General features: G+C 39.3%; 21 non-coding genes across 21 annotated transcripts; 10 read left to right on the top strand and 11 right to left on the bottom strand.

The window, feature by feature from the left end:
* Positions 1–256: 256 nt before the first annotated feature.
* On the bottom strand, positions 257–328 carry TRNAQ-UUG (transfer RNA glutamine (anticodon UUG)). Its single transcript has one exon. It is a non-coding gene; the product is annotated as a tRNA-Gln (tRNA).
* Positions 329–2,707: 2,379 nt separating this feature from the next.
* Positions 2,708–2,779, top strand: TRNAQ-CUG (transfer RNA glutamine (anticodon CUG)). The gene has a single exon. It is a non-coding gene; the product is annotated as a tRNA-Gln (tRNA).
* A 913-nt stretch (positions 2,780–3,692) lies between these two features.
* Positions 3,693–3,764, bottom strand: TRNAQ-UUG (transfer RNA glutamine (anticodon UUG)). Its single transcript has one exon. It is a non-coding gene; the product is annotated as a tRNA-Gln (tRNA).
* A 259-nt stretch (positions 3,765–4,023) lies between these two features.
* Positions 4,024–4,095, top strand: TRNAQ-CUG (transfer RNA glutamine (anticodon CUG)). The gene has a single exon. It is a non-coding gene; the product is annotated as a tRNA-Gln (tRNA).
* Positions 4,096–4,976: 881 nt separating this feature from the next.
* Positions 4,977–5,048, bottom strand: TRNAQ-UUG (transfer RNA glutamine (anticodon UUG)). Its single transcript has one exon. It is a non-coding gene; the product is annotated as a tRNA-Gln (tRNA).
* A 2,377-nt stretch (positions 5,049–7,425) lies between these two features.
* TRNAQ-CUG (transfer RNA glutamine (anticodon CUG)) lies at positions 7,426–7,497 on the top strand. Its single transcript has one exon. It is a non-coding gene; the product is annotated as a tRNA-Gln (tRNA).
* A 913-nt stretch (positions 7,498–8,410) lies between these two features.
* TRNAQ-UUG (transfer RNA glutamine (anticodon UUG)) lies at positions 8,411–8,482 on the bottom strand. The gene has a single exon. It is a non-coding gene; the product is annotated as a tRNA-Gln (tRNA).
* A 259-nt stretch (positions 8,483–8,741) lies between these two features.
* TRNAQ-CUG (transfer RNA glutamine (anticodon CUG)) lies at positions 8,742–8,813 on the top strand. Its single transcript has one exon. It is a non-coding gene; the product is annotated as a tRNA-Gln (tRNA).
* Positions 8,814–9,694: 881 nt separating this feature from the next.
* TRNAQ-UUG (transfer RNA glutamine (anticodon UUG)) lies at positions 9,695–9,766 on the bottom strand. The gene has a single exon. It is a non-coding gene; the product is annotated as a tRNA-Gln (tRNA).
* A 2,369-nt stretch (positions 9,767–12,135) lies between these two features.
* TRNAQ-CUG (transfer RNA glutamine (anticodon CUG)) lies at positions 12,136–12,207 on the top strand. The gene has a single exon. It is a non-coding gene; the product is annotated as a tRNA-Gln (tRNA).
* Positions 12,208–13,120: 913 nt separating this feature from the next.
* TRNAQ-UUG (transfer RNA glutamine (anticodon UUG)) lies at positions 13,121–13,192 on the bottom strand. Its single transcript has one exon. It is a non-coding gene; the product is annotated as a tRNA-Gln (tRNA).
* Positions 13,193–13,451: 259 nt separating this feature from the next.
* On the top strand, positions 13,452–13,523 carry TRNAQ-CUG (transfer RNA glutamine (anticodon CUG)). Its single transcript has one exon. It is a non-coding gene; the product is annotated as a tRNA-Gln (tRNA).
* An 881-nt stretch (positions 13,524–14,404) lies between these two features.
* TRNAQ-UUG (transfer RNA glutamine (anticodon UUG)) lies at positions 14,405–14,476 on the bottom strand. Its single transcript has one exon. It is a non-coding gene; the product is annotated as a tRNA-Gln (tRNA).
* A 2,351-nt stretch (positions 14,477–16,827) lies between these two features.
* Positions 16,828–16,899, top strand: TRNAQ-CUG (transfer RNA glutamine (anticodon CUG)). The gene has a single exon. It is a non-coding gene; the product is annotated as a tRNA-Gln (tRNA).
* A 913-nt stretch (positions 16,900–17,812) lies between these two features.
* Positions 17,813–17,884, bottom strand: TRNAQ-UUG (transfer RNA glutamine (anticodon UUG)). Its single transcript has one exon. It is a non-coding gene; the product is annotated as a tRNA-Gln (tRNA).
* Positions 17,885–18,143: 259 nt separating this feature from the next.
* On the top strand, positions 18,144–18,215 carry TRNAQ-CUG (transfer RNA glutamine (anticodon CUG)). The gene has a single exon. It is a non-coding gene; the product is annotated as a tRNA-Gln (tRNA).
* An 881-nt stretch (positions 18,216–19,096) lies between these two features.
* TRNAQ-UUG (transfer RNA glutamine (anticodon UUG)) lies at positions 19,097–19,168 on the bottom strand. Its single transcript has one exon. It is a non-coding gene; the product is annotated as a tRNA-Gln (tRNA).
* A 2,368-nt stretch (positions 19,169–21,536) lies between these two features.
* Positions 21,537–21,608, top strand: TRNAQ-CUG (transfer RNA glutamine (anticodon CUG)). Its single transcript has one exon. It is a non-coding gene; the product is annotated as a tRNA-Gln (tRNA).
* A 913-nt stretch (positions 21,609–22,521) lies between these two features.
* Positions 22,522–22,593, bottom strand: TRNAQ-UUG (transfer RNA glutamine (anticodon UUG)). Its single transcript has one exon. It is a non-coding gene; the product is annotated as a tRNA-Gln (tRNA).
* A 259-nt stretch (positions 22,594–22,852) lies between these two features.
* TRNAQ-CUG (transfer RNA glutamine (anticodon CUG)) lies at positions 22,853–22,924 on the top strand. The gene has a single exon. It is a non-coding gene; the product is annotated as a tRNA-Gln (tRNA).
* An 881-nt stretch (positions 22,925–23,805) lies between these two features.
* On the bottom strand, positions 23,806–23,877 carry TRNAQ-UUG (transfer RNA glutamine (anticodon UUG)). Its single transcript has one exon. It is a non-coding gene; the product is annotated as a tRNA-Gln (tRNA).
* Positions 23,878–25,845: the final 1,968 nt, after the last annotated feature.

Below are 25,845 nucleotides of genomic sequence, written 5' to 3'. Positions count from 1 at the left end.
ATTTTTCTTTTCATAGAGTTAAGGTTGGACATTATTCATCTGTGGAAAATGTTTCTGAGAGATATCTGGGTGCCCACTCTGATTGACCTTAGGGATTGTACATTAACGATATGTAGTTGCATCACTGTATTGGTATCAGGCACCAAAGTGCATTTAAATGTAATGTCGTGCAGAGAGAGTCGACTGAACTTCTGAATATTAACTCTGTTGAATTGTAATTTGAGAAATTAGAAAATGGAGTGTAAGAGCAAGATAACGGTCCCACCGAGACTTGAACTCGGATCGTTGGATTCAAAGTCCGAAGTGCTAACCATTACACCATGGAACCCTTGCAAGATGCACCTGAGAGCGTTGAATCAGAAATGGCAATATAGAGCACATTTACAATTTTTACAGATTCATAGTCCCAATTGACTGATATCATACAAACACAGCGATGTTGTCGATTGACGTTGTGCTATAGCAATCTCTGTGCTTTATAGAGCATGTAGATCAAATTCTTCCTCTTGAGGCATATGATTAAGCAATATTAAATATTGTTTCTGACTGCCTCTGTTTTGGCATAATGAAGTTCAGCATTTGCGGAAGTATTTAGGTTCCATGGTCTAATGGTTAGTAGGCTGGACTCTGAATTTAGTAATCTGACATGTTATAGCTATATTTTGTTTTCCTTTGGGTGTATTGTCATTTTATGCACATAGATTTCCTAGCAGTGGCTGTGATGAATAGTTCAATTTGATAGCAGCTTCCTTTTGAGAATTTGAAAAAAAAAGAATTAAATAGTCTCTCTGGATGACTCTGCTTTGATTTCTATGTGCACATCCCTTTTGCGTTTCAGAGGGATTGACCAACATACACAACAGTGCTTGGAAGACCTCTTCCTCCCTCATGGCATGTAAAGCTAACCTCTCTCCTACCGTGTGTTTTTTTACTTTTTAACTTCCCCTTCCGAGTCATGATCATGTAACTGAATTAACATTTTTAGATTTTAACTGCAGTAGTTGCTTGTTTTTCATTTTTATTTTTTGTGTACGCATACATCCCTTTTTGTGGGGAGGGGGGAGTGATGTCTGTTTACTTATATTAGCTAATATAGGTCATTTTATGTCCGCTTACAATATGTGTCAGGATTTTTTATGTCGTTTCCAATCAATGTCTAATATCAAGTGGTTTGCAGCAGTCATACAAAGGCACGTAACACCCCCAAAACACCTACATAAGTTAGAAATACTCCGGAAGAGTACTCAGTTTATGAAAAGGCGGTGAATCCCAAATAGAACTGTAAATGTAAGCTAGCAAGCAGACTGTGCACCCCTGTTTGGAACTATGACCTGTGTGTTGCCCTCTATTAACAGAACAATGTAACTGCAGCCCATGTCACATAAAATAGAAAGTAGAGATTATGCAAATTAACTCCCAGAAGAGCCTGGTGTCACCCCAAAAGGTGTCATGCTTTTCACACCAAGAAACATCCACACATAGATCCCTGCGAACCTCAAAAACGTACAGGAAACCCTGTCCAGCGCTTTGCTCCCAGAGGAGATAAGGTTGAAAAACCACCCTATTTTAAAAGTGTCCATAATCCATGCCAGCTGCCCTGTCTATAGAACCTGGCCGTTCGTGGCCGATCGGGGCCTAGGGGCATGAGTGGAAAGGTTTAACCTGCCTGGGTTCTTGGGCATGGTTTCATCATGCCTCGGTTTACAATGGCACTCTGCCACTTTGTCAGGCTTTAAAGAAGCCTGACTCCTGCAGAGCAAAAGATCTGATTATTTCCTTACATGTTTTGTACGTAAGAATGCGGATGGTGCTCTGAGCCTCCTATGGTGGTTATTAAGCATGGTATACATACCATAGCATGTAACTGTGCCTACAAATGGAACATTTTGTTCATTTATTAGGGAGTTGTGAAAATGGCAAAATCAAATTGCCATTACTGACACAGACCAGCTGCCGCTGTCCGGACATTTCGTCGAAAGACATTTCGTCGAAAGACATTTGGTCGACGTAATTTGGTCGAAAGCCAAATGGTCGATTTTTTTATTTATTTATATATATATTTTTTAGGTTGTAGTTTACGGAAAAAAAGGGGTTTTTAGAAAAAAAGGGGGTTGGGGGGACCCCCCAAACCCCCCCCCAAAAAAAAATTTGAAAATAAAAAACAAAGCAATTCGACCATTTGGTTTTCGACCAAATGGTTTCGACCAATTGTCCTGTCGACAAATTTTTTTCGACGAAATGTCTGGCAACCCAGCTGCCGACTGTTGCTATTGACAGGAGTTCCAGGTGTATAAACTGAGGAGATCACCAGTTCAATTACCTGTGAACGCATTTTGAAGCTCATTCACAACCAGTTCATGCCCGTTCTCTCCATTTTGGCTTTCTGGCTGGCCGAGGGGCCCTTCAGTAATGTTCTTTGCTAACCATTACACCATGGGCCCCTTGCTGGTGCAACCTGACAGAGTTGTAACAGAAATGAGAATCGAGATCTCATGCATCATTTTAACAAACTCATATTCCTAGCCCACGGATATTATGCAAATGTGGAACTGTTTAGTTGGTTGTTGCGCAATAGCAAACTCTTTGCTTTACAGCTCATTTGGATAGGATTCTTCCTCTGGAGGCATAAGATAAAAGAATATTGCATACATTCTCTAAAAGGCTCTTTTTTTGCTGCAATGACGTTCATCATGTCACTAAGTATGTAGGTTCCATGGTGTAATGGTTAGCACTCTGGACTCTGAATCCAGCGATCCGAGTTCAAATCTCGGTGGGACCTTGGGAATTACTGTGTTTGTTTTCCTCTCAGTGTCTTGTTTTAATAGCAATGACGCTGCTGTGTCGCCCACTTTCATAGCATTATTCCCTGGGTGCATTTGAAAAAAGAAAGATTTTCCATGGATGACGCTCTTTAGCCACAATGAAACCCACCACTTTCTGTGGTGTGAAAGACCCATGGTGTAATGGTAGCACCCTGGAGGTTGAATCCAATAATTTGCATTCAAATCTCTGTAAGAGTTTACCATCAGTCAAACCTTTCCCTTATGGTTTATTGTGGATGTCTTCTTTGAAGAAAGGTATGATCCAACTAAAGTAAGTACATTCACGAATGGGCCCTTGGTCGGTACAAACAGTATTTATACACCTCAGGCCTTTTGTGAATTAAGAAAAGTGTGTTCTTCGTTCTATTTTTCATCTCAAACTGATACCTTCATTTTACAAACATGTAAAGGCTGTTAAGACGCTTGATTAATATCATTGATTCTGAATGTGGTCGCTTTTCATAGGATTAACCCTTTAACAATTTTGAAAGAGAATGGCGATACAATAGAGCTGCTTTTCCCAAAATGGTATTATTAATGTTGTTGCTGCATCTTCAAGTAAAAAGAGAATCCATTGGGTCACAGATTGAGCATGTTTCTTAACATTGAGTTAAGTTTGAAAATTTCAAATCTTTTATGTATGTTTCCGATGCAGATCTGCCCATCGACTCAGAATGACCTCACTGTTCATACATTTAAAAAAAATGCATAAAGGTTAAGGTGCTAGGCACAAAAGTGGATTTTTATGAAAAGTTATGCCAGAGAGTGAGAGCGAAAATGAATACCCTACACCACTAACCTTATGAATATTACTATCTTTGGCCTATAATTTAAGACAACAAGGAGACAAAGTGTGTTAGAGCAAGAGAGAGGTTCCACCGAGACTTGAACTCGGATCGCTGGATTCAAAGTCCAAAGTGCTAACCATTACACCATGGAACCCTTGTTGAGCAGAGCTTCATAAGGGCAATGAGAATATAGGGCACAGTCAAGATTTTTACTGACCTATAGTAACCGTTTACTGATATTATATCGAAGCAGCACTGTTGCTGTTGGATGCTGTGCAATCGCAAAGTATTGGCTTCATGTCTCATTTGGATCAAATTCTTCCTCTGGAGTCTAATGATATAGGAATATTACATATTTTCTCTGATGTGCTCTGTTTTTCCAGAATGAAGTGCATCATGCTACTGAATATGTGGGTTCCATGGTGTAATGGTTAGCACTCTGGACTCTGAATCCAGCGATCCGAGTTCAAGTCTCGGTGGGACCTTGGGGCTGCTTCTCTTTTAGAGTTGCCTTTCATTTGCAGATAGATATAACAGCAATAGCTTTGCTTTACAGCCCACTTTGATGGCAGTCTTCTTTGACCAAAGAATATTAATAGTTTCTGGGGATGACTCTCTTTTGCCACAAAGAAACTGCCCACTCTCATATCTCCAAAGCTCTAAGGTATAATGGCTATTAAACTGGCTTTTGATCTCAGCGATTTGCATTGAAAGCCCAGGAGGCCCCTAAAATCAGTTGAATTGTTTCCTGATAATTTAGAGTTTATTTCTTCTTTCGAGAAAGGTGTGATCCAAATAAAGTAAGTACATTTAAACAAGGGCACTTGATCAGTAAATGCACTACTTTCTAGAACTCATAACTCTTGTAAGTTATAAAAAGTTTGCTCTCCATACAGTTTGTCAACTCAAAGAATTACATTTTTTACACATTTAATAAGACCATCAAATTGCTTGAAACATAGGAATGATTGTGAAAGTGAATATGATTCACCAATATAATTGTATAACATTTTTTAATGTTAATAAAATAGGGCTTTTTCCAATCTTTTCACATCAATGTTGTTTCTGCATGTTCCAGTGAGCAGAGAATCTACTGCACATAGTGTGTACATTTTTCTTTTCATAGAGTTAAGGTTGGACATTATTCATCTGTGGAAAATGTTTCTGAGAGATATCTGGGTGCCCACTCTGATTGACCTTAGGGATTGTACATTAACGATATGTAGTTGCATCACTGTATTGGTATCAGGCACCAAAGTGCATTTAAATGTAATGTCGTGCAGAGAGAGTCGACTGAACTTCTGAATATTAACTCTGTTGAATTGTAATTTGAGAAATTAGAAAATGGAGTGTAAGAGCAAGATAACGGTCCCACCGAGACTTGAACTCGGATCGTTGGATTCAAAGTCCGAAGTGCTAACCATTACACCATGGAACCCTTGCAAGATGCACCTGAGAGCGTTGAATCAGAAATGGCAATATAGAGCACATTTACAATTTTTACAGATTCATAGTCCCAATTGACTGATATCATACAAACACAGCGATGTTGTCGATTGACGTTGTGCTATAGCAATCTCTGTGCTTTATAGAGCATGTAGATCAAATTCTTCCTCTTGAGGCATATGATTAAGCAATATTAAATATTGTTTCTGACTGCCTCTGTTTTGGCATAATGAAGTTCAGCATTTGCGGAAGTATTTAGGTTCCATGGTCTAATGGTTAGTAGGCTGGACTCTGAATTTAGTAATCTGACATGTTATAGCTATATTTTGTTTTCCTTTGGGTGTATTGTCATTTTATGCACATAGATTTCCTAGCAGTGGCTGTGATGAATAGTTCAATTTGATAGCAGCTTCCTTTTGAGAATTTGAAAAAAAAAGAATTAAATAGTCTCTCTGGATGACTCTGCTTTGATTTCTATGTGCACATCCCTTTTGCGTTTCAGAGGGATTGACCAACATACACAACAGTGCTTGGAAGACCTCTTCCTCCCTCATGGCATGTAAAGCTAACCTCTCTCCTACCGTGTGTTTTTTTACTTTTTAACTTCCCCTTCCGAGTCATGATCATGTAACTGAATTAACATTTTTAGATTTTAACTGCAGTAGTTGCTTGTTTTTCATTTTTATTTTTTGTGTACGCATACATCCCTTTTTGTGGGGAGGGGGGAGGGATGTCTGTTTACTTATATTAGCTAATATAGGTCATTTTATGTCCGCTTACAATATGTGTCAGGATTTTTTATGTCGTTTCCAATCAATGTCTAATATCAAGTGGTTTGCAGCAGTCATACAAAGGCACGTAACACCCCCAAAACACCTACATAAGTTAGAAATACTCCGGAAGAGTACTCAGTTTATGAAAAGGCGGTGAATCCCAAATAGAACTGTAAATGTAAGCTAGCAAGCAGACTGTGCACCCCTGTTTGGAACTATGACCTGTGTGTTGCCCTCTATTAACAGAACAATGTAACTGCAGCCCATGTCACATAAAATAGAAAGTAGAGATTATGCAAATTAACTCCCAGAAGAGCCTGGTGTCACCCCAAAAGGTGTCATGCTTTTCACACCAAGAAACATCCACACATAGATCCCTGCGAACCTCAAAAACGTACAGGAAACCCTGTCCAGCGCTTTGCTCCCAGAGGAGATAAGGTTGAAAAACCACCCTATGTTAAAAGTGTCCATAATCCATGCCAGCTGCCCTGTCTATAGAACCTGGCCGTTCGTGGCCGATCGGGGCCTAGGGGCATGAGTGGAAAGGTTTAACCTGCCTGGGTTCTTGGGTATGGTTTCATCATGCCTCAGTTTACAATGGCACTCTGCCACTTTGTCAGGCTTTAAAGAAGCCTGACTCCTGCAGAGCAAAAGATCTGATTATTTCCTTACATGTTTTGTACGTAAGAATGCGGATGGTGCTCTGAGCCTCCTATGGTGGTTATTAAGCATGGTATACATACCATAGCATGTAACTGTGCCTACAAATGGAACATTTTGTTCATTTATTAGGGAGTTGTGAAAATGGCAAAATCAAATTGCCATTACTGACACAGACCAGCTGCCGCTGTCCGGACATTTCGTCGAAAGACATTTCGTCGAAAGACATTTGGTCGACGTAATTTGGTCGAAAGCCAAATGGTCGATTTTTTTATTTATTTATATATATATTTTTTAGGTTGTAGTTTACGGAAAAAAAGGGTTTTTTAGAAAAAAAGGGGGTTGGGGGGACCCCCCAAACCCCCCCCAAAAAAAATGTGAAAATAAAAAACAAAGCAATTCGACCATTTGGTTTTCGACCAAATGGTTTCGACCAATTGTCCTGTCGACAAATTTTTTTCGACGAAATGTCTGGCAACCCAGCTGCCGACTGTTGCTATTGACAGGAGTTCCAGGTGTATAAACTGAGGAGATCACCAGTTCAATTACCTGTGAACGCATTTTGAAGCTCATTCACAACCAGTTCATGCCCGTTCTCTCCATTTTGGCTTTCTGGCTGGCCGAGGGGCCCTTCAGTAATGTTCTTTGCTAACCATTACACCATGGGCCCCTTGCTGGTGCAACCTGACAGAGTTGTAACAGAAATGAGAATCGAGATCTCATGCATCATTTTAACAAACTCATATTCCTAGCCCACGGATATTATGCAAATGTGGAACTGTTTAGTTGGTTGTTGGGCAATAGCAAACTCTTTGCTTTACAGCTCATTTGGATAGGATTCTTCCTCTGGAGGCATAAGATAAAAGAATATTGCATACATTCTCTAAAAGGCTCTTTTTTTGCTGCAATGACGTTCATCATGTCACTAAGTATGTAGGTTCCATGGTGTAATGGTTAGCACTCTGGACTCTGAATCCAGCGATCCGAGTTCAAATCTCGGTGGGACCTTGGGAATTACTGTGTTTGTTTTCCTCTCAGTGTCTTGTTTTAATAGCAATGACGCTGCTGTGTCGCCCACTTTCATAGCATTATTCCCTGGGTGCATTTGAAAAAAGAAAGATTTTCCATGGATGACGCTCTTTAGCCACAATGAAACCCACCACTTTCTGTGGTGTGAAAGACCCATGGTGTAATGGTAGCACCCTGGAGGTTGAATCCAATAATTTGCATTCAAATCTCTGTAAGAGTTTACCATCAGTCAAACCTTTCCCTTATGGTTTATTGTGGATGTCTTCTTTGAAGAAAGGTATGATCCAACTAAAGTAAGTACATTCACGAATGGGCCCTTGGTCGGTACAAACAGTATTTATACACCTCAGGCCTTTTGTGAATTAAGAAAAGTGTGTTCTTCGTTCTATTTTTCATCTCAAACTGATACCTTCATTTTACAAACATGTAAAGGCTGTTAAGACGCTTGATTAATATCATTGATTCTGAATGTGGTCGCTTTTCATAGGATTAACCCTTTAACAATTTTGAAAGAGAATGGCGATACAATAGAGCTGCTTTTCCCAAAATGGTATTATTAATGTTGTTGCTGCATCTTCAAGTAAAAAGAGAATCCATTGGGTCACAGATTGAGCATGTTTCTTAACATTGAGTTAAGTTTGAAAATTTCAAATCTTTTATGTATGTTTCCGATGCAGATCTGCCCATCGACTCAGAATGACCTCACTGTTCATACATTTAAAAAAAATGCATAAAGGTTAAGGTGCTAGGCACAAAAGTGGATTTTTATGAAAAGTTATGCCAGAGAGTGAGAGCGAAAATGAATACCCTACACCACTAACCTTATGAATATTACTATCTTTGGCCTATAATTTAAGACAACAAGGAGACAAAGTGTGTTAGAGCAAGAGAGAGGTTCCACCGAGACTTGAACTCGGATCGCTGGATTCAAAGTCCAAAGTGCTAACCATTACACCATGGAACCCTTGTTGAGCAGAGCTTCATAAGGGCAATGAGAATATAGGGCACAGTCAAGATTTTTACTGACCTATAGTAACCGTTTACTGATATTATATCGAAGCAGCACTGTTGCTGTTGGATGCTGTGCAATCGCAAAGTATTGGCTTCATGTCTCATTTGGATCAAATTCTTCCCCTGGAGTCTAATGATATAGGAATATTACATATTTTCTCTGATGTGCTCTGTTTTTCCAGAATGAAGTGCATCATGCTACTGAATATGTGGGTTCCATGGTGTAATGGTTAGCACTCTGGACTCTGAATCCAGCGATCCGAGTTCAAGTCTCGGTGGGACCTTGGGGCTGCTTCTCTTTTAGAGTTGCCTTTCATTTGCAGATAGATATAACAGCAATAGCTTTGCTTTACAGCCCACTTTGATGGCAGTCTTCTTTGACCAAAGAATATTAATAGTTTCTGGGGATGACTCTCTTTTGCCACAAAGAAACTGCCCACTCTCATATCTCCAAAGCTCCAAGGTATAATGGCTATTAAACTGGCTTTTGATCTCAGCGATTTGCATTGAAAGCCCAGGAGGCCCCTAAAATCAGTTGAATTGTTTCCTGATAATTTAGAGTTTATTTCTTCTTTCGAGAAAGGTGTGATCCAAATAAAGTAAGTACATTTAAACAAGGGCACTTGATCAGTAAATGCACTACTTTCTAGAACTCATAACTCTTGTAAGTTATAAAAAGTTTGCTCTCCATACAGTTTGTCAACTCAAAGAATTACATTTTTTACACATTTAATAAGACCATCAAATTGCTTGAAACATAGGAATGATTGTGAAAGTGAATATGATTCACCAAAATAATTGTATAACATTTTTTAATGTTAATAAAATAGGGCTTTTTCCAATCTTTTCACATCAATGTTGTTTCTGCATGTTCCAGTGAGCAGAGAATCTACTGCACATAGTGTGTACATTTTTCTTTTCATAGAGTTAAGGTTGGACATTATTCATCTGTGGAAAATGTTTCTGAGAGATATCTGGGTGCCCACTCTGATTGACCTTAGGGATTGTACATTAACGATATGTAGTTGCATCACTGTATTGGTATCAGGCACCAAAGTGCATTTAAATGTAATGTCGTGCAGAGAGAGTCGACTGAACTTCTGAATATTAACTCTGTTGAATTGTAATTTGAGAAATTAGAAAATGGAGTGTAAGAGCAAGATAACGGTCCCACCGAGACTTGAACTCGGATCGTTGGATTCAAAGTCCGAAGTGCTAACCATTACACCATGGAACCCTTGCAAGATGCACCTGAGAGCGTTGAATCAGAAATGGCAATATAGAGCACATTTACAATTTTTACAGATTCATAGTCCCAATTGACTGATATCATACAAACACAGCGGTGTTGTCGATTGAGGTTGTGCTATAGCAATCTCTGTGCTTTATAGAGCATGTAGATCAAATTCTTCCTCTTGAGGCATATGATTAAGCAATATTAAATATTGTTTCTGACTGCCTCTGTTTTGGCATAATGAAGTTCAGCATTTGCGGAAGTATTTAGGTTCCATGGTCTAATGGTTAGTAGGCTGGACTCTGAATTTAGTAATCTGACATGTTATAGCTATATTTTGTTTTCCTTTGGGTGTATTGTCATTTTATGCACATAGATTTCCTAGCAGTGGCTGTGATGAATAGTTCAATTTGATAGCAGCTTCCTTTTGAGAATTTGAAAAAAAAAGAATTAAATAGTCTCTCTGGATGACTCTGCTTTGATTTCTATGTGCACATCCCTACTGCGTTTCAGAGGGATTGACCAACATACACAACAGTGCTTGGAAGACCTCTTCCTCCCTCATGGCATGTAAAGCTAACCTCTCTCCTACCGTGTGTTTTTTTACTTTTTAACTTCCCCTTCCGAGTCATGATCATGTAACTGAATTTACATTTTTAGATTTTAACTGCAGTAGTTGCTTGTTTTTCATTTTTATTTTTTGTGTACGCATACATCCCTTTTTGTGGGGAGGGGGGAGTGATGTCTGTTTACTTATATTAGCTAATATAGGTCATTTTATGTCCGCTTACAATATGTGTCAGGATTTTTTATGTCGTTTCCAATCAATGTCTAATATCAAGTGGTTTGCAGCAGTCATACAAAGGCACGTAACACCCCCAAAACACCTACATAAGTTAGAAATACTCCGGAAGAGTACTCAGTTTACGAAAAGGCGGTGAATCCCAAATAGAACTGTAAATGCAAGCTAGCAAGCAGACTGTGCACCCCTGTTTGGAACTATGACCTGTGTGTTGCCCTCTATTAACAGAACAATGTAACTGCAGCCCATGTCACATAAAATAGAAAGTAGAGATTATGCAAATTAACTCCCAGAAGAGCCTGGTGTCACCCCAAAAGGTGTCATGCTTTTCACACCAAGAAACATCCACACATAGATCCCTGCGAACCTCAAAAACGTACAGGAAACCCTGTCCAGCGCTTTGCTCCCAGAGGAGATAAGGTTGAAAAACCACCCTATGTTAAAAGTGTCCATAATCCATGCCAGCTGCCCTGTCTATAGAACATGGCCGTTCGGGGCCTAGGGGCATGAGTGGAAGGGTTTAACCTGCCTGGGTTCTTGGGCATGGTTTCATCATGCCTCAGTTTACAATGGCACTCTGCCACTTTGTCAGGCTTTAAAGAAGCCTGACTCCTGCAGAGCAAAAGATCTGATTATTTCCTTACATGTTTTGTACGTAAGAATGCGGATGGTGCTCTGAGCCTCCTATGGTGGTTATTAAGCATGGTATACATACCATAGCATGTAACTGTGCCTACAAATGGAACATTTTGTTCATTTATTAGGGAGTTGTGAAAATGGCAAAATCAAATTGCCATTACTGACACAGACCAGCTGCCGCTGTCCGGACATTTCGTCGAAAGACATTTCGTCGAAAGACATTTGGTCGACGTAATTTGGTCGAAAGCCAAATGGTCGATTTTTTTATTTATTTATATATATATTTTTTAGGTTGTAGTTTACGGAAAAAAAGGGGTTTTTAGAAAAAAAGGGGGTTGGGGGACCCCCCAAACCCCCCCCCCCAAAAAAAATGTGAAAATAAAAAACAAAGCAATTCGACCATTTGGTTTTCGACCAAATGGTTTCGACCAATTGTCCTGTCGACAAATTTTTTTCGACGAAATGTCTGGCAACCCAGCTGCCGACTGTTGCTATTGACAGGAGTTCCAGGTGTATAAACTGAGGAGATCACCAGTTCAATTACCTGTGAACGCATTTTGAAGCTCATTCACAACCAGTTCATGCCCGTTCTCTCCATTTTGGCTTTCTGGCTGGCCGAGGGGCCCTTCAGTAATGTTCTTTGCTAACCATTACACCATGGGCCCCTTGCTGGTGCAACCTGACAGAGTTGTAACAGAAATGAGAATCGAGATCTCATGCATCATTTTAACAAACTCATATTCCTAGCCCACGGATATTATGCAAATGTGGAACTGTTTAGTTGGTTGTTGCGCAATAGCAAACTCTTTGCTTTACAGCTCATTTGGATAGGATTCTTCCTCTGGAGGCATAAGATAAAAGAATATTGCATACATTCTCTAAAAGGCTCTTTTTTTGCTGCAATGACGTTCATCATGTCACTAAGTATGTAGGTTCCATGGTGTAATGGTTAGCACTCTGGACTCTGAATCCAGCGATCCGAGTTCAAATCTCGGTGGGACCTTGGGAATTACTGTGTTTGTTTTCCTCTCAGTGTCTTGTTTTAATAGCAATGACGCTGCTGTGTCGCCCACTTTCATAGCATTATTCCCTGGGTGCATTTGAAAAAAGAAAGATTTTCCATGGATGACGCTCTTTAGCCACAATGAAACCCACCACTTTCTGTGGTGTGAAAGACCCATGGTGTAATGGTAGCACCCTGGAGGTTGAATCCAATAATTTGCATTCAAATCTCTGTAAGAGTTTACCATCAGTCAAACCTTTCCCTTATGGTTTATTGTGGATGTCTTCTTTGAAGAAAGGTATGATCCAACTAAAGTAAGTACATTCACGAATGGGCCCTTGGTCGGTACAAACAGTATTTATACACCTCAGGCCTTTTGTGAATTAAGAAAAGTGTGTTCTTCGTTCTATTTTTCATATCAAACTGATACCTTCATTTTACAAACATGTAAAGGCTGTTAAGACGCTTGATTAATATCATTGATTCTGAATGTGGTCGCTTTTCATAGGATTAACCCTTTAACAATTTTGAAAGAGAATGGCGATACAATAGAGCTGCTTTTCCCAAAATGGTATTATTAATGTTGTTGCTGCATCTTCAAGTAAAAAGAGAATCCATTGGGTCACAGATTGAGCATGTTTCTTAACATTGAGTTAAGTTTGAAAATTTCAAATCTTTTATGTATGTTTCCGATGCAGATCTGCCCATCGACTCAGAATGACCTCACTGTTCATACATTTAAAAAAAATGCATAAAGGTTAAGGTGCTAGGCACAAAAGTGGATTTTTATGAAAAGTTATGCCAGAGAGTGAGAGCGAAAATGAATACCCTACACCACTAACCTTATGAATATTACTATCTTTGGCCTATAATTTAAGACAACAAGGAGACAAAGTGTGTTAGAGCAAGAGAGAGGTTCCACCGAGACTTGAACTCGGATCGCTGGATTCAAAGTCCAAAGTGCTAACCATTACACCATGGAACCCTTGTTGAGTAGAGCTTCATAAGGGCAATGAGAATATAGGGCACAGTCAAGATTTTTACTGACCTATAGTAACCGTTTACTGATATTATATCGAAGCAGCACTGTTGCTGTTGGATGCTGTGCAATCGCAAAGTATTGGCTTCATGTCTCATTTGGATCAAATTCTTCCCCTGGAGTCTAATGATATAGGAATATTACATATTTTCTCTGATGTGCTCTGTTTTTCCAGAATGAAGTGCATCATGCTACTGAATATGTGGGTTCCATGGTGTAATGGTTAGCACTCTGGACTCTGAATCCAGCGATCTGAGTTCAAGTCTCGGTGGGACCTTGGGGCTGCTTTTCTTTTAGAGTTGCCTTTCATTTGCAGATAGATATAACAGCAATAGCTTTGCTTTACAGCCCACTTTGATGGCAGTCTTCTTTGACCAAAGAATATTAATAGTTTCTGGGGATGACTCTCTTTTGCCACAAAGAAACTGCCCACTCTCATATCTCCAAAGCTCCAAGGTATAATGGCTATTAAACTGGCTTTTGATCTCAGCGATTTGCATTGAAAGCCCAGGAGGCCCCTAAAATCAGTTGAATTGTTTCCTGATAATTTAGAGTTTATTTCTTCTTTCGAGAAAGGTGTGATCCAAATAAAGTAAGTACATTTAAACAAGGGCACTTGATCAGTAAATGCACTACTTTCTAGAACTCATAACTCTTGTAAGTTATAAAAAGTTTGCTCTCCATACAGTTTGTCAACTCAAAGAATTACATTTTTTACACATTTAATAAGACCATCAAATTGCTTGAAACATAGGAATGATTGTGAAAGTGAATATGATTCACCAAAATAATTGTATAACATTTTTTAATGTTAATAAAATAGGGCTTTTTCCAATCTTTTCACATCAATGTTGTTTCTGCATGTTCCAGTGAGCAGAGAATCTACTGCACATAGTGTGTACATTTTTCTTTTCATAGAGTTAAGGTTGGACATTATTCATCTGTGGAAAATGTTTCTGAGAGATATCTGGGTGCCCACTCTGATTGACCTTAGGGATTGTACATTAACGATATGTAGTTGCATCACTGTATTGGTATCAGGCACCAAAGTGCATTTAAATGTAATGTCGTGCAGAGAGAGTCGACTGAACTTCTGAATATTAACTCTGTTGAATTGTAATTTGAGAAATTAGAAAATGGAGTGTAAGAGCAAGATAACGGTCCCACCGAGACTTGAACTCGGATCGTTGGATTCAAAGTCCGAAGTGCTAACCATTACACCATGGAACCCTTGCAAGATGCACCTGAGAGCGTTGAATCAGAAATGGCAATATAGAGCACATTTACAATTTTTACAGATTCATAGTCCCAATTGACTGATATCATACAAACACAGCGATGTTGTCGATTGACGTTGTGCTATAGCAATCTCTGTGCTTTATAGAGCATGTAGATCAAATTCTTCCTCTTGAGGCATATGATTAAGCAATATTAAATATTGTTTCTGACTGCCTCTGTTTTGGCATAATGAAGTTCAGCATTTGCGGAAGTATTTAGGTTCCATGGTCTAATGGTTAGTAGGCTGGACTCTGAATTTAGTAATCTGACATGTTATAGCTATATTTTGTTTTCCTTTGGGTGTATTGTCATTTTATGCACATAGATTTCCTAGCAGTGGCTGTGATGAATAGTTCAATTTGATAGCAGCTTCCTTTTGAGAATTTGAAAAAAAAAGAATTAAATAGTCTCTCTGGATGACTCTGCTTTGATTTCTATGTGCACATCCCTTTTGCGTTTCAGAGGGATTGACCAACATACACAACAGTGCTTGGAAGACCTCTTCCTCCCTCATGGCATGTAAAGCTAACCTCTCTCCTACCGTGTGTTTTTTTACTTTTTAACTTCCCCTTCCGAGTCATGATCATGTAACTGAATTTACATTTTTAGATTTTAACTGCAGTAGTTGCTTGTTTTTCATTTTTATTTTTTGTGTACGCATACATCCCTTTTTTGCGGGGAGGGGGGAGTGATGTCTGTTTACTTATATTAGCTAATATAGGTCATTTTATGTCCGCTTACAATATGTGTCAGGATTTTTTATGTCGTTTCCAATCAATGTCTAATATCAAGTGGTTTGCAGCAGTCATACAAAGGCACGTAACACCCCCAAAACACCTACATAAGTTAGAAATACTCCGGAAGAGTACTCAGTTTACGAAAAGGCGGTGAATCCCAAATAGAACTGTAAATGCAAGCTAGCAAGCAGACTGTGCACCCCTGTTTGGAACTATGACCTGTGTGTTGCCCTCTATTAACAGAACAATGTAACTGCAGCCCATGTCACATAAAATAGAAAGTAGAGATTATGCAAATTAACTCCCAGAAGAGCCTGGTGTCACCCCAAAAGGTGTCATGCTTTTCACACCAAGAAACATCCACACATAGATCCCTGCGAACCTCAAAAACGTACAGGAAACCCTGTCCAGCGCTTTGCTCCCAGAGGAGATAAGGTTGAAAAACCACCCTATGTTAAAAGTGTCCATAATCCATGCCAGCTGCCCTGTCTATAGAACCTGGCCGTTCGGGGCCTAGGGGCATGAGTGGAAGGGTTTAACCTGCCTGGGTTCTTGGGCATGGTTTCATCATGCCTCAGTTTACAATGGCACTCTGCCACTTTGTCAGGCTTTAAAGAAGCCTGACTCCTGCAGAGCAAAAGATCTGATTATTTCCTTACATGTTTTGTACGTAAGAATGCGGATTGTGCTCTGAGCCTCCTATGGTGGTTATTAAGCATGGTATACATACCATAGCATGTAACTGTGCCTACAAATGGAACATTTTGTTCATTTATTAGGGAGTTGTGAAAATGGCAAAATCAAATTGCCATTACTGACACAGACCAGCTGCCGCTGTCCGGACATTTCGTCGAAAGACATTTCGTTGAAAGACATTTGGTCGACGTAATTTGGTCGAAAGCCAAATGGTCGATTTTTTTATTTATTTATATATATATTTTTTAGGTTGTAGTTTACGGAAAAAAGGGGGTTGGGGGGACCCCCCAAACCCCCCCCCAAAAAAAAATGTGAAAATAAAAAACAAAGCAATTCGACCATTTGGTTTTCGACCAAATGGTTTCGACCAATTGTCCTGTCGACAAATTTTTTTCGACGAAATGTCTGGCAACCCAGCTGCCGACTGTTGCTATTGACAGGAGTTCCAGGTGTATAAACTGAGGAGATCACCAGTTCAATTACCTGTGAACGCATTTTGAAGCTCATTCACAACCAGTTCATGCCCGTTCTCTCCATTTTGGCTTTCTGGCTGGCCGAGGGGCCCTTCAGTAATGTTCTTTGCTAACCATTACACCATGGGCCCCTTGCTGGTGCAACCTGACAGAGTTGTAACAGAAATGAGAATCGAGATCTCATGCATCATTTTAACAAACTCATATTCCTAGCCCGCGGATATTATGCAAATGTGGAACTGTTTAGTTGGTTGTTGCGCAATAGCAAACTCTTTGCTTTACAGCTCATTTGGATAGGATTCTTCCTCTGGAGGCATAAGATAAAAGAATATTGCATACATTCTCTAAAAGGCTCTTTTTTTGCTGCAATGACGTTCATCATGTCACTAAGTATGTAGGTTCCATGGTGTAATGGTTAGCACTCTGGACTCTGAATCCAGCGATCCGAGTTCAAATCTCGGTGGGACCTTGGGAATTACTGTGTTTGTTTTCCTCTCAGTGTCTTGTTTTAATAGCAATGACGCTGCTGTGTCGCCCACTTTCATAGCATTATTCCCTGGGTGCATTTGAAAAAAGAAAGATTTTCCATGGATGACGCTCTTTAGCCACAATGAAACCCACCACTTTCTGTGGTGTGAAAGACCCATGGTGTAATGGTAGCACCCTGGAGGTTGAATCCAATAATTTGCATTCAAATCTCTGTAAGAGTTTACCATCAGTCAAACCTTTCCCTTATGGTTTATTGTGGATGTCTTCTTTGAAGAAAGGTATGATCCAACTAAAGTAAGTACATTCACGAATGGGCCCTTGGTCGGTACAAACAGTATTTATACACCTCAGGCCTTTTGTGAATTAAGAAAAGTGTGTTGTTCGTTCTATTTTTCATCTCAAACTGATACCTTCATTTTACAAACATGTAAAGGCTGTTAAGACGCTTGATTAATATCATTGATTCTGAATGTGGTCGCTTTTCATAGGATTAACCCTTTAACAATTTTGAAAGAGAATGGCGATACAATAGAGCTGCTTTTCCCAAAATGGTATTATTAATGTTGTTGCTGCATCTTCAAGTAAAAAGAGAATCCATTGGGTCACAGATTGAGCATGTTTCTTAACATTGAGTTAAGTTTGAAAATTTCAAATCTTTTATGTATGTTTCCGATGCAGATCTGCCCATCGACTCAGAATGACCTCACTGTTCATACATTTAAAAAAAATGCATAAAGGTTAAGGTGCTAGGCACAAAAATGGATTTTTATGAAAAGTTATGCCAGAGAGTGAGAGCGAAAATGAATACCCTACACCACTAACCTTATGAATATTACTATCTTTGGCCTATAATTTAAGACAACAAGGAGACAAAGTGTGTTAGAGCAAGAGAGAGGTTCCACCGAGACTTGAACTCGGATCGCTGGATTCAAAGTCCAAAGTGCTAACCATTACACCATGGAACCCTTGTTGAGCAGAGCTTCATAAGGGCAATGAGAATATAGGGCACAGTCAAGATTTTTACTGACCTATAGTAACCGTTTACTGATATTATATCGAAGCAGCACTGTTGCTGTTGGATGCTGTGCAATCGCAAAGTATTGGCTTCATGTCTCATTTGGATCAAATTCTTCCTCTGGAGTCTAATGATATAGGAATATTACATATTTTCTCTGATGTGCTCTGTTTTTCCAGAATGAAGTGCATCATGCTACTGAATATGTGGGTTCCATGGTGTAATGGTTAGCACTCTGGACTCTGAATCCAGCGATCCGAGTTCAAGTCTCGGTGGGACCTTGGGGCTGCTTCTCTTTTAGAGTTGCCTTTCATTTGCAGATAGATATAACAGCAATAGCTTTGCTTTACAGCCCACTTTGATGGCAGTCTTCTTTGACCAAAGAATATTAATAGTTTCTGGGGATGACTCTCTTTTGCCACAAAGAAACTGCCCACTCTCGTATCTCCAAAGCTCCAAGGTATAATGGCTATTAAACTGGCTTTTGATCTCAGCGATTTGCATTGAAAGCCCAGGAGGCCCCTAAAATCAGTTGAATTGTTTCCTGATAATTTAGAGTTTATTTCTTCTTTCGAGAAAGGTGTGATCCAAATAAAGTAAGTACATTTAAACAAGGGCACTTGATCAGTAAATGCACTACTTTCTAGAACTCATAACTCTTGTAAGTTATAAAAAGTTTGCTCTCCATACAGTTTGTCAACTCAAAGAATTACATTTTTTACACATTTAATAAGACCATCAAATTGCTTGAAACATAGGAATGATTGTGAAAGTGAATATGATTCAACAAAATAATTGTATAACATTTTTTAATGTTAATAAAATAGGGCTTTTTCCAATCTTTTCACATCAATGTTGTTTCTGCATGTTCCAGTGAGCAGAGAATCTACTGCACATAGTGTGTACATTTTTCTTTTCATAGAGTTAAGGTTGGACATTATTCATCTGTGGAAAATGTTTCTGAGAGATATCTGGGTGCCCACTCTGATTGACCTTAGGGATTGTACATTAACGATATGTAGTTGCATCACTGTATTGGTATCAGGCACCAAAGTGCATTTAAATGTAATGTCGTGCAGAGAGAGTCGACTGAACTTCTGAATATTAACTCTGTTGAATTGTAATTTGAGAAATTAGAAAATGGAGTGTAAGAGCAAGATAACGGTCCCACCGAGACTTGAACTCGGATCGTTGGATTCAAAGTCCAAAGTGCTAACCATTACACCATGGAACCCTTGCAAGATGCACCTGAGAGCGTTGAATCAGAAATGGCAATATAGAGCACATTTACAATTTTTACAGATTCATAGTCCCAATTGACTGATATCATACAAACACAGCGATGTTGTCGATTGACGTTGTGCTATAGCAATCTCTGTGCTTTATAGAGCATGTAGATCAAATTCTTCCTCTTGAGGCATATGATTAAGCAATATTAAATATTGTTTCTGACTGCCTCTGTTTTGGCATAATGAAGTTCAGCATTTGCGGAAGTATTTAGGTTCCATGGTCTAATGGTTAGTAGGCTGGACTCTGAATTTAGTAATCTGACATGTTATAGCTATATTTTGTTTTCCTTTGGGTGTATTGTCATTTTATGCACATAGATTTCCTAGCAGTGGCTGTGATGAATAGTTCAATTTGATAGCAGCTTCCTTTTGAGAATTTGAAAAAAAAAGAATTAAATAGTCTCTCTGGATGACTCTGCTTTGATTTCTATGTGCACATCCCTTTTGCGTTTCAGAGGGATTGACCAACATACACAACAGTGCTTGGAAGACCTCTTCCTCCCTCATGGCATGTAAAGCTAACCTCTCTCCTACCGTGTGTTTTTTTACTTTTTAACTTCCCCTTCCGAGTCATGATCATGTAACTGAATTTACATTTTTAGATTTTAACTGCAGTAGTTGCTTGTTTTTCATTTTTATTTTTTGTGTACGCATACATCCCTTTTTGTGGGGAGGGGGGAGTGATGTTTGTTTACTTATATTAGCTAATATAGGTCATTTTATGTCCGCTTACAATATGTGTCAGGATTTTTTATGTCGTTTCCAATCAATGTCTAATATCAAGTGGTTTGCAGCAGTCATACAAAGGCACGTAACACCCCCAAAACACCTACATAAGTTAGAAATACTCCGGAAGAGTACTCAGTTTATGAAAAGGCGGTGAATCCCAAATAGAACTGTAAATGTAAGCTAGCAAGCAGACTGTGCACCCCTGTTTGGAACTATGACCTGTGTGTTGCCCTCTATTAACAGAACAATGCAACTGCAGCCCATGTCACATAAAATAGAAAGTAGAGATTATGCAAATTAACTCCCAGAAGAGCCTGGTGTCACCCCAAAAGGTGTCATGCTTTTCACACCAAGAAACATCCACACATAGATCCCTGCGAACCTCAAAAACGTACAGGAAACCCTGTCCAGCGCTTTGCTCCCAGAGGAGATAAGGTTGAAAAACCACCCTATGTTAAAAGTGTCCATAATCCATGCCAGCTGCCCTGTCTATAGAACCTGGCCGTTCGGGGCCTAGGGGCATGAGTGGAAGGGTTTAACCTGCCTGGGTTCTTGGGCATGGTTTCATCATGCCTCAGTTTACAATGGCACTCTGCCACTTTGTCAGGCTTTAAAGAAGCCTGACTCCTGCAGAGCAAAAGATCTGATTATTTCCTTACATGTTTTGTACGTAAGAATGCGGATGGTGCTCTGAGCCTCCTATGGTGGTTATTAAGCATGGTATACATACCATAGCATGTAACTGTGCCTACAAATGGAACATTTTGTTCATTTATTAGGGAGTTGTGAAAATGGCAAAATCAAATTGCCATTACTGACACAGACCAGCTGCCGCTGTCCGGACATTTAGTCGAAAGACATTTCGTCGAAAGACATTTGGTCGACGTAATTTGGTCGAAAGCCAAATGGTCGATTTTTTTATTTATTTATATATATATTTTTTAGGTTGTAGTTTAGGGAAAAAAAGGGGTTTTTAGAAAAAAAGGGGGTTGGGGGGACCCCCCAAACCCCCCCCCAAAAAAAATGTGAAAATAAAAAACAAAGCAATTCGACCATTTGGTTTTCGACCAAATGGTTTCGACCAATTGTCCTGTCGACAAATTTTTTTCGACGAAATGTCTGGCAACCCAGCTGCCGACTGTTGCTATTGACAGGAGTTCCAGGTGTATAAACTGAGGAGATCACCAGTTCAATTACCTGTGAACGCATTTTGAAGCTCATTCACAACCAGTTCATGCCCGTTCTCTCCATTTTGGCTTTCTGGCTGGCCGAGGGGCCCTTCAGTAATGTTCTTTGCTAACCATTACACCATGGGCCCCTTGCTGGTGCAACCTGACAGAGTTGTAACAGAAATGAGAATCGAGATCTCATGCATCATTTTAACAAACTCATATTCCTAGCCCACGGATATTATGCAAATTTGGAACTGTTTAGTTGGTTGTTGCGCAATAGCAAACTCTTTGCTTTACAGCTCATTTGGATAGGATTCTTCCTGTGGAGGCATAAGATAAAAGAATATTGCATACATTCTCTAAAAGGCTCTTTTTTTGCTGCAATGACGTTCATCATGTCACTAAGTATGTAGGTTCCATGGTGTAATGGTTAGCACTCTGGACTCTGAGTCCAGCGATCCGAGTTCAAATCTCGGTGGGACCTTGGGAATTACTGTGTTTGTTTTCCTCTCAGTGTCTTGTTTTAATAGCAATGACGCTGCTGTGTCGCCCACTTTCATAGCATTATTCCCTGGGTGCATTTGAAAAAAGAAAGATTTTCCATGGATGACGCTCTTTAGCCACAATGAAACCCACCACTTTCTGTGGTGTGAAAGACCCATGGTGTAATGGTAGCACCCTGGAGGTTGAATCCAATAATTTGCATTCAAATCTCTGTAAGAGTTTACCATCAGTCAAACCTTTCCCTTATGGTTTATTGTGGATGTCTTCTTTGAAGAAAGGTATGATCCAACTAAAGTAAGTACATTCACGAATGGGCCCTTGGTCGGTACAAACAGTATTTATACACCTCAGGCCTTTTGTGAATTAAGAAAAGTGTGTTCTTCGTTCTATTTTTCATCTCAAACTGATACCTTCATTTTACAAACATGTAAAGGCTGTTAAGACGCTTGATTAATATCATTGATTCTGAATGTGGTCGCTTTTCATAGGATTAACCCTTTAACAATTTTGAAAGAGAATGGCGATACAATAGAGCTGCTTTTCCCAAAATGGTATTATTAATGTTGTTGCTGCATCTTCAAGTAAAAAGAGAATCCATTGGGTCACAGATTGAGCATGTTTCTTAACATTGAGTTAAGTTTGAAAATTTCAAATCTTTTATGTATGTTTCCGATGCAGATCTGCCCATCGACTCAGAATGACCTCACTGTTCATACATTTAAAAAAAATGCATAAAGGTTAAGGTGCTAGGCACAAAAGTGGATTTTTATGAAAAGTTATGCCAGAGAGTGAGAGCGAAAATGAATACCCTACACCACTAACCTTATGAATATTACTATCTTTGGCCTATAATTTAAGACAACAAGGAGACAAAGTGTGTTAGAGCAAGAGAGAGGTTCCACCGAGACTTGAACTCGGATCGCTGGATTCAAAGTCCAAAGTGCTAACCATTACACCATGGAACCCTTGTTGAGCAGAGCTTCATAAGGGCAATGAGAATATAGGGCACAGTCAAGATTTTTACTGACCTATAGTAACCGTTTACTGATATTATATCGAAGCAGCACTGTTGCTGTTGGATGCTGTGCAATCGCAAAGTATTGGCTTCATGTCTCATTTGGATCAAATTCTTCCTCTGGAGTCTAATGATATAGGAATATTACATATTTTCTCTGATGTGCTCTGTTTTTCCAGAATGAAGTGCATCATGCTACTGAATATGTGGGTTCCATGGTGTAATGGTTAGCACTCTGGACTCTGAATCCAGCGATCCGAGTTCAAGTCTCGGTGGGACCTTGGGGCTGTTTCTCTTTTATAGTTGCCTTTCATTTGCAGATAGATATAACAGCAATAGCTTTGCTTTACAGCCCACTTTGATGGCAGTCTTCTTTGACCAAAGAATATTAATAGTTTCTGGGGATGACTCTCTTTTGCCACAAAGAAACTGCCCACTCTCGTATCTCCAAAGCTCCAAGGTATAATGGCTATTAAACTGGCTTTTGATCTCAGCGATTTGCATTGAAAGCCCAGGAGGCCCCTAAAATCAGTTGAATTGTTTCCTGATAATTTAGAGTTTATTTCTTCTTTCGAGAAAGGTGTGATCCAAATAAAGTAAGTACATTTAAACAAGGGCACTTGATCAGTAAATGCACTACTTTCTAGAACTCATAACTCTTGTAAGTTATAAAAAGTTTGCTCTCCATACAGTTTGTCAACTCAAAGAATTACATTTTTTACACATTTAATAAGACCATCAAATTGCTTGAAACATAGGAATGATTGTGAAAGTGAATATGATTCACCAAAATAATTGTATAACATTTTTTAATGTTAATAAAATAGGGCTTTTTCCAATCTTTTCACATCAATGTTGTTTCTGCATGTTCCAGTGAGCAGAGAATCTACTGCACATAGTGTGTACATTTTTCTTTTCATAGAGTTAAGGTTGGACATTATTCATCTGTGGAAAATGTTTCTGAGAGATATCTGGGTGCCCACTCTGATTGACCTTAGGGATTGTACATTAACGATATGTAGTTGCATCACTGTATTGGTATCAGGCACCAAAGTGCATTTAAATGTAATGTCGTGCAGAGAGAGTCGACTGAACTTCTGAATATTAACTCTGTTGAATTGTAATTTGAGAAATTAGAAAATGGAGTGTAAGAGCAAGATAACGGTCCCACCGAGACTTGAACTCGGATCGTTGGATTCAAAGTCCAAAGTGCTAACCATTACACCATGGAACCCTTGCAAGATGCACCTGAGAGCGTTGAATCAGAAATGGCAATATAGAGCACATTTACAATTTTTACAGATTCATAGTCCCAATTGACTGATATCATACAAACACAGCGATGTTGTCGATTGACGTTGTGCTATAGCAATCTCTGTGCTTTATAGAGCATGTAGATCAAATTCTTCCTCTTGAGGCATATGATTAAGCAATATTAAATATTGTTTCTGACTGCCTCTGTTTTGGCATAATGAAGTTCAGCATTTGCGGAAGTATTTAGGTTCCATGGTCTAATGGTTAGTAGGCTGGACTCTGAATTTAGTAATCTGACATGTTATAGCTATATTTTGTTTTCCTTTGGGTGTATTGTCATTTTATGCACATAGATTTCCTAGCAGTGGCTGTGATGAATAGTTCAATTTGATAGCAGCTTCCTTTTGAGAATTTGAAAAAAAAAGAATTAAATAGTCTCTCTGGATGACTCTGCTTTGATTTCTATGTGCACATCCCTTTTGCGTTTCAGAGGGATTGACCAACATACACAACAGTGCTTGGAAGACCTCTTCCTCCCTCATGGCATGTAAAGCTAACCTCTCTCCTACCGTGTGTTTTTTTACTTTTTAACTTCCCCTTCCGAGTCATGATCATGTAACTGAATTTACATTTTTAGATTTTAACTGCAGTAGTTGCTTGTTTTTCATTTTTATTTTTTGTGTACGCATACATCCCTTTTTGTGGGGAGGGGGGAGTGATGTCTGTTTACTTATATTAGCTAATATAGGTCATTTTATGTCCGCTTACAATATGTGTCAGGATTTTTTATGTCGTTTCCAATCAATGTCTAATATCAAGTGGTTTGCAGCAGTCATACAAAGGCACGTAACACCCCCAAAACACCTACATAAGTTAGAAATACTCCGGAAGAGTACTCAGTTTATGAAAAGGCGGTGAATCCCAAATAGAACTGTAAATAATAATAATAATAATAATAATAATATAATAAATGTAAGCTAGCAAGCAGACTGTGCACCCTTGTTTGGAACTATGACCTGTGTGTTGCCCTCTATTAACAGAACAATGCAACTGCAGCCCATGTCACATAAAATAGAAAGTAGAGATTATGCAAATTAACTCCCAGAAGAGCCTGGTGTCACCCCAAAAGGTGTCATGCTTTTCACACCAAGAAACATCCACACATAGATCCCTGCGAACCTCAAAAACGTACAGGAAACCCTGTCCAGCGCTTTGCTCCCAGAGGAGATAAGGTTGAAAAACCACCCTATGTTAAAAGTGTCCATAATCCATGCCAGCTGCCCTGTCTAGTTCGGGGCCTAGGGGCATGAGTGGAAGGGTTTAACCTGCCTGGGTTCTTGGGCATGGTTTCATCATGTCTCAGTTTACAATGGCACTCTGCCACTTTGTCAGGCTTTAAAGAAGCCTGACTCCTGCAGAGCAAAAGATCTGATTATTTCCTTACATGTTTTGTACGTAAGAATGCGGATGGTGCTCTGAGCCTCCTATGGTGGTTATTAAGCATCGTATACATACCATAGCATGTAACTGTGCCTACAAATGGAACATTTTGTTCAGTTATTAGGGAGTTGTGAAAATGGCAAAATCAAATTGCCATTACTGACACAGACCAGCTGCCGCTGTCCGGACATTTAACGAAAGACATTTCGTCGAAAGACATTTGGTCGACGTAATTTGGTCGAAAGCCAAATGGTCGATTTTTTTATTTATTTATATATATATTTTTTAGATTGTAGTTTAGGGAAAAAAAGGGGTTTTTAGAAAAAAAGGGGGTTGGGGGGACCCCCCAAACCCCCCCCCCCAAAAAAATGTGAAAATAAAAAACAAAGCAATTCGACCATTTGGTTTTCGACCAAATGGTTTCGACCAATTGTCCTGTCGACAAATTTTTTTCGACGAAATGTCTGGCAACCCAGCTGCCGACTGTTGCTATTGACAGGAGTTCCAG

The sequence above is a fragment of the Ambystoma mexicanum genome, chromosome 5p (assembly GCF_040938575.1).
Source record: "Ambystoma mexicanum isolate Mex_15411 chromosome 5p, UKY_AmexF1_1, whole genome shotgun sequence".
Lineage (NCBI taxonomy): Eukaryota > Metazoa > Chordata > Amphibia > Caudata > Ambystomatidae > Ambystoma > Ambystoma mexicanum.
The sequence above is the reverse complement of the archived record's forward strand: the minus strand, read 5'-3'. Positions and strand labels throughout refer to the sequence as shown.